Below are 7,042 nucleotides of genomic sequence, written 5' to 3' on the forward strand. Positions count from 1 at the left end.
ATGGTGGTTTACCAGTTATGAACTTTGAGCCAGAAATGCTGAAGAGAAGGGGGCATGGTGGCGCAGTGGGTTGGACCGGGTCCTGCTCTCTGGTGGGTCTGGGGTTCGAGTCCCACTTGGGGTGCCCTGCGACGGACTGGCGTCCCGTCCTGTGTGTGTGTGTGTGTGTGTGTGTGTGTGTGTGTGTGTGTGTGTGTGTGTGTGTGTCCCGAGCCTTATGCCCCGAGTTGCTGGGTTAGGCTTCGGTTCCCCGCGACCCCGTATGGGATAAGCGGTTCAGAATATATATATATATATATGTGTGTGTGTGTGTGTGTGTGTGTGTGTGTGTGTGTGTGTGTGCTGAAGAGAAATGGTGTTGCACAGAAATTATTTCCAATGTCAATTTTTGCTTTGCTGCAGTTTCATTTCATGACCGGTAATGCGCACTATGCTGTGCAATTTATCTAAATGTCATTGCCCCCTTCCATGAATGTGTTTGTCTTTTTGTAGTCTTTAGAGAAGATGTGCCTCAGAAGAGAATGAAACCCTGAACAGGGAGAGAAAACAACGGGTTCTTGCAGTGAAACTGAGGGTCCAAGTTGTCTCTTCACCCAAAAAACACTCAACTGTGGCCACTGGGCCTGCCAGCTTTTGAAGACCTCCCCTGTTCAGTTAGTTCTTCTCTGACTCCTGCTTCCACAATAAATACAAAGTAAATTGTGTTGTTACAGTGACAGATTTAGGAAGGATGAAAACTTGAAGGATTTCTCCTTACTGCTGCTTTCTTTTAACAGAACAAACTGAACGTTGACTGAACAAAGACTAAGACTTTAATTTATATAGGATGCCATATCTAACATTTAGAGAAGCATGGTAGATGTGGGAAAAACATGGTCTCAACTCCCTCTCTTTTCTTGCACTGCCGTTGTACACACAGCATTCTTACTATGCAAACTCCTCTCTGTCTCTTAATGTATGGTAAAAGTGTAGCTCAGCAGCACAATGGATTTTCCTGCTGATATTGTGGGCCTTATCTTAACTTCTAATTTTCTCAGTGAAACTACTGTAATTAAGTTTTCCTGTAGTAGGAAAAATGTATTTCTGTATAGCTCTACCTCTAAGTACCCAAGCATTCTGTAAGAAGAAAAAAGTTGACTAATTTGTAAAGAGCACGACATAGGATTTCAGTATTTGTGATCTTTCAGTGAGCTCCTTATACTTTAATGGGTTAATGTAACGAGTTAAAAGTATCACTAAAGTAGGCAATGTAACTAGAGAGAACATGGTTTTTTTTGCATGTTGTAGATTTTTTACTTGTAGAGGATTTTATTGATGCAATTCAGAATGGACAGACGCCACCTATATCCTATAGCAGTTTATATTATTGGCATATTAACGAAACTATCTGCAAACGTATTTGATTTTTTAATGAAAATGTGACTAAAGGATGCAGTCTGATTTTTGTTTAACAAATTAAATACATCATAACATCAACTTAAAATCAAAGAAACCATGATGCAGAATGTTTAATACCTAAGTTGTAATACATATGAATGTCATAGGGTAGTGTTGTAGATACATTTACCTGCATTTTATTAAATGTTTATATGTAATTATTGTGAAGATATCAATGTAGATATCACTGAAATATTTTACTTTACATAAAGGGTTCCTCTTTTGGTAAGAGTGTTTATAAATATTAATAATTCCACAGATTTATGAAGTCTTCCACTGCTGAATTTGTTCATTCAGAACGAAAAAGACCATATGTATGTCTTAAGGCTGAAATCATGTTTTGTCTTCTTTCTCGTTATGATTATTGTTGTTACTTTTGCTTCTGTTTTTCGAAACTGGTGTATTTACTATTGAACATACTTAAAAAATCAGTAACATGCAAATACACAACACAATACTGAATAATAGTTTAAGGACTTTATACAGTTTTGTCTATTTGGTTATTTTGAATAAAATTTGGGGTTTTTTTAAAAATTAATTAGCATTTGTATTTTTCAAATGAAATTAAATTGAGAATAAAGACATTAATCCTATTTTTTTCCCCCCCCATTTTCTTTGACAATGGCTATAGTAGTGATGTAGAAGCTTAATGGGATGTTGGAGGATTTGTTATTCTCTATGCACAGTACTATGCAGAAGTCTTGGGCACTTAGATGTTTCACAAAAATATTTGTTTTAGACAGTTATTTAATGTCTTCTGCATTAGTGTCAATGGGAAAGAGCATATTTTAGATTTCAAAGCATTCATTTTTCAAAAAGTTACAGTATTACAGTAAGGGTTTTGTATGTTAAAGAAGTAAAACAGTAAAAAACCACTTTCAGAAAGAGAACTTGAGGTCTTTGTATGGCACACCGAAAAACTGAAGCAGAAACAGCTGTATAGAGGCAATAACACTGGGCAAGGGACAACCATACTGGAAATGTGAGGTTTTATAAAATGTGGGAGTTTTAACTTTCAGATCTTCCACCATGGTAAGAGTGAGTATAGCAACAGACACAAGGTGGTCATCTTCGGGACAAGCGTTGATGATGGATGGTTACTGAGCTTTGTAGGAAGTTTATTAAGAGTGTTATTTTTGGAATCATTCTCACTTTACAGTTGCCCCCCCCCCCCCAGTGCCTAAAACTTTTCCACAGTACTGTATATATTTTTCATTAACCACTTGTCCATCTGTAGGGTTGTGGTGGTGGTTGGTCTATCCCAGAAGCACAGGGTGTGAAGCAGTGTACCCACTGGACAGGATGCCAGGTCATCACAGGGGAAACACACACACACTACAGGCAAAAATCCAGTTTTGCTCGAGACATGTCTCTGGACTATGGGGGGGGGAAGAGGGAAGAGGGAAGAGTACTCTGTGTAAACTCATTCAACAGAAATGACATGGACCTCAGGACACACAGAGCCAGTCCAGGATATGTAGCACAAGCACCATACTGTGCCCCTCCTCAGCTCTCATTTGCATTCTGTTTTTTTTTTTATTTTTAAAAGAGGTTATAGAACTGGGATTGTACCCTTTACTCCTCTTTGACCTTTTGTATAACGTGTACTATCTAGTACAAATATAACTTACGGTCGTCATGGTAAATTTAAGCAATATTAGGGTTTGTTATGACACTTTCTGACAACTGATGTCCAGTTGCCTCGGAAATTGTGAACACTGTGTATACTCTGACAATCATTGTCTGCTCAAGGCTGCTATAACACCGGAGAACTATGCAGTGTCTATTATCTTTGCCAGGGTTGAATGGTTCTTACTAATTTTTTTTTTTTTACAGTGAACACTTTCATTTAGTGTTATCCCACCCTGGTGGCTGCCAACACTACAAGCCACTGTTAAAAAAAAAAATACACAGCATAATCTTCCAAAAAGTTTACATGTGAAGGTTGGGAAAACATGATTTTTATTCTAGGTGTGGGCAGAATGTGATTTATCATGAATTGTTACAGCACATTCCTTCACAAAGGGTGACTGTAGGAGCTCGTAACATATGGAAATGTACTGTACAATTTCACGCTGGTGGCATCGAGGATGACCTTGCTCTTCCTTAGATTTGACATTTAATAAAAGTCAGTTTTCTTCTCATAGTCAGTTTTGCTGTCATGTGAGTTTTACAGCAGATCAAGCACCTTGGGTGCTTAAATATTCGGTGTTTGGAACACAGTGCATTTAAATTCTGTAGTTTTAAAACATAAGGGTGTTAAAGGATGTGTTTGATTCTCATGAGGAGTCTAGCTGTACCAAGTGAATAAAAATATCGAGCAGTAGTGTAGTGTTTACAGCTGCTGCCTTTGGACCCAAGGATCACAGGTTCAAATGCCAGCTGCAGTACCCATCGGCATGGTACCTACCTTGAATTGCTGTAAGAAAATTGCCCACCTGTATAAACAAGTAAACAATTGTAAGTAGCTTAACACTGGAAGTTGCTTTGGAGAAAAGCATCAGGTAAATGTGGGTGTGTTGCAGAATGTCCCCAAATACTGTAAGTACACTAGAAAGAGCAGATTGTCATATTTATTAGTTCAGTCACGTTCCATCCAGTCCCACTGGGAGATCACAAAGAGCTGGATACAAATGTTAGAGCAATTGTGCACTTCTTGTTTTATTGTCCTGACTAGTCATGCATATGTCTTAGACAGGAGTCTCCACAGTAAAAGCAGGTACCAGACAAGTTTCCAGAGCGAAGTGCAAAGGAAAGATAACCACGGTCTCTAGTGACAAAAATGAGCTGAGTGGTATCATGTGACTGACATTTTAAAGGTGAACCATCATTAATCTGAGACCACAGTGCTGTATCCAGGCAAAGACAATTAATCATCAAATATTAGCTCTAACTTTGATCTTTCGTTTCCCATGCACATCTCATGAAAATCTTTGATTAATGGTGACAGGGGACCTTCTGGGACTATGAGAAGTCTCAAGGGTTTTTAAAGTTAGGTAATGGGACCAACTGTACAGTACAAGTCAAGAGTTCCCCAGATACATTTGCCAGACTGGGAAATTTCTATTAGGATTTGTGGTGCTGTAAATATGTCCTTTGAAGTGGCTTAATAATAACTGTAAAATAGCCTAATTATACAAAGGAATGTGGTGGAAGTGTAATGCAGTGGGTAAGCCTTGGTGCACAACGCTTCTTGGGTTGTGGGTTTGGATGTAGGCTTAAATGTGGCTCAGTCTGCAGTTTACATGTTGTCCCTGTGTTCATGTTTATTTCCTTCCTGCGGTCCAAGAACATGTTCGACAATATAGTGGCGCAGTAGCACGCAGTGGCCAAATATGGTGTTTTTGTTCTGTGTTGCGCCATGGTCCCCGGAGAAACAACATTTTGTTCCACTGTATACAAGCTCTATAGAGGAATGACAATAAAAACTACTTGAACTTGACTGTTTCAGGTGAAGTCGGTAATCTAGCTGGGAATTGCCTGCAGCCTGTGACTGTAACAATGTGTGCGTGCAATGAACCTGCAATCCATCCAGGGTGTACCCTGTATCAACAGCAATGCTTTGGAGACAGGCTCAGGACCACGGCACACCTGCAGTGGACAAGCAGTTGTTGATGATGGATGGATGTTAAAACTGAAATATTTTGTCTTGTGTACATTGTGCATCTTTAACACTTTTTAGATAAACTAAACAACATGAAGGATCCATTTGAATGAGCATAGAATTAAATTTGTTTCAACTTTATTCAAATGTGAAGTTTTCGTAGTATATTTTCTACATGGAATGATAAAATTGCATTGTCTACATATAACGGTGATAATTTAAGCAGCTGTGGTACAGCCTTATACACACTAAGATTTATATTCACCAAATATGTCTGTCGTTTGCGTGTATTTCTTCGTATCGGTTGGCTCCTCGTCCTATTTTGGTGTTATTGGCAAATTTTACTTCCAATAATCTATGTCACTTATAAATAGGGAAAAAAACAGCAAAGGCCCCAGTATGTATTCTTGAGGGACTTACTCTCTAATACAGCCCTATTTAGCCACCACCAGCCTTGTTATTACCTTTGTATACCATGTGTAAGTGCATTTTTAATCCATCGAGAGGCAGCCCCATTAGGTCCTACCGCAGCTGGTTTTAAAATGGGTCGTATGGCCCCGTCTAAGGCATTTTGATCACACACACACACATTTTCAGAACCGCTTGTCCCTCACGGGGTCACAGGAAACCGGAGCCTACCCGGCAACACAGGGCATAAGGCCAGAGGGGGAGGGGACACACCCAGGACAGGACGCCAGTCCGTCGCAAGGCACCCCAAGCGGGACTCGAACCCCAGACCCACCAAAGAGCAGGACTGCGGTCCAACCCACTGCGCCACCGCATCCCCTGGCATTTTGATCATTTAAATTAATAATGTCATATGCAAGATTGATGTGAAACCATTAAGCAAATAAAACTAGATTCATGAAGAATGACCTGCCTCTACAAAATCCTTCCTTACTAGACACATTATTTTACTATGAATTTTGTGCCCAGTTTTGATTGAGGTAACTGTCCTGTATTTTGTGGATTCTGTTAGACTAGCACTAAAATAAATTTATCCAGACTTTTGAGATTTCCTGTTTTTAAAGTTGGAAAAAAAAATGATTTCATAAACAATCACCAGATTTTCACATTTCCTTCCTTTGGTTATAAATTGTTTGGAACTACGGACTTGTTCATTTTTTGCCACAATGAACAAACATTAAACATTTGCAAACACAAACTCTTAAGACGTAAAACTCCAAAACATAGTACTTATTAACAAACTAAATATATAAGTGAACAGAACTCAAGATGATCTACTCTCAGACATTGCAGTGTGTCCAGTTTCCTTTTTGAAAACTTGCAGCTGTAAATCATTTCCTTAGTCTTCATGACATTCAGTTGTCCTTGTAAAGACTTTTTGATATTTACATTTACATTTATTCATTTAGCAGACGCTTTTCTCCAAAGCGACGTACATCTCAGCGAAAATACAATTTGTGCATCATATTAAGAGAAAGAGACATGACTGCAGACATGTGATTCTTAAGTAAACCTAGTGTGTTACTTTCCACTTGACGTTCATCGCTCAAGTAGGATGACTTTAGTATGACTTTCTGAATGGTGTGTGTGTGTGAGAGAGAGAGAGAGAGAGAGAGAGAGTCTGCAGGCCTCACTTTCTCAGCTCATTTACAGTGTGGAATCTCTAAGTGATGATAATGGAAACTGTAAATAACCTGAGATTTACACCCCCACCAACATAGCAGGAGCACATACTGGGGGATCAGGGTTTCTGGGTAACGGAATGGACCCCCCCTGCCCCCCACCACCACAGAACAACTGAACCACCTCCAGCTCTCACGCGCAGATATGTGTCACGCGGGAAGGTCAGACTGTGACCCGCAGCCGCTTCGCTGTCGTCGAGGAACGCGAGAGAGACAGAGCTGTAAAAAAAGCTGCTACACGCGCGCCATCTACCGGCAGTCGTGCGTATCGCATCGCTGTGGAATGCGGCGAGTCCCCGACTCACACGCCTTCGAGTAACGACATTTTCGAAAATTTTTTTTTTCTCCCCCC

General features: G+C 39.8%; 1 protein-coding gene across 1 annotated transcript in view; it reads left to right on the forward strand.

Annotated features, from left to right (window-relative positions):
- LOC108925075 (electrogenic sodium bicarbonate cotransporter 1-like) overlaps positions 1-1,687 on the forward strand; it is a 46,248-nt gene extending 44,561 nt beyond the window's left edge. The window contains exon 26 of the mRNA XM_018736801.2: positions 493-1,687. The gene's annotated coding sequence lies outside the window, so the exon portion shown is untranslated. The remainder of the gene's footprint in view (positions 1-492) is intronic.
- The last annotated feature ends 5,355 nt before the right edge of the window (positions 1,688-7,042 follow it).

The sequence above is a fragment of the Scleropages formosus genome, chromosome 6, assembly GCF_900964775.1.
Source record: "Scleropages formosus chromosome 6, fSclFor1.1, whole genome shotgun sequence".
Lineage (NCBI taxonomy): Eukaryota > Metazoa > Chordata > Actinopteri > Osteoglossiformes > Osteoglossidae > Scleropages > Scleropages formosus.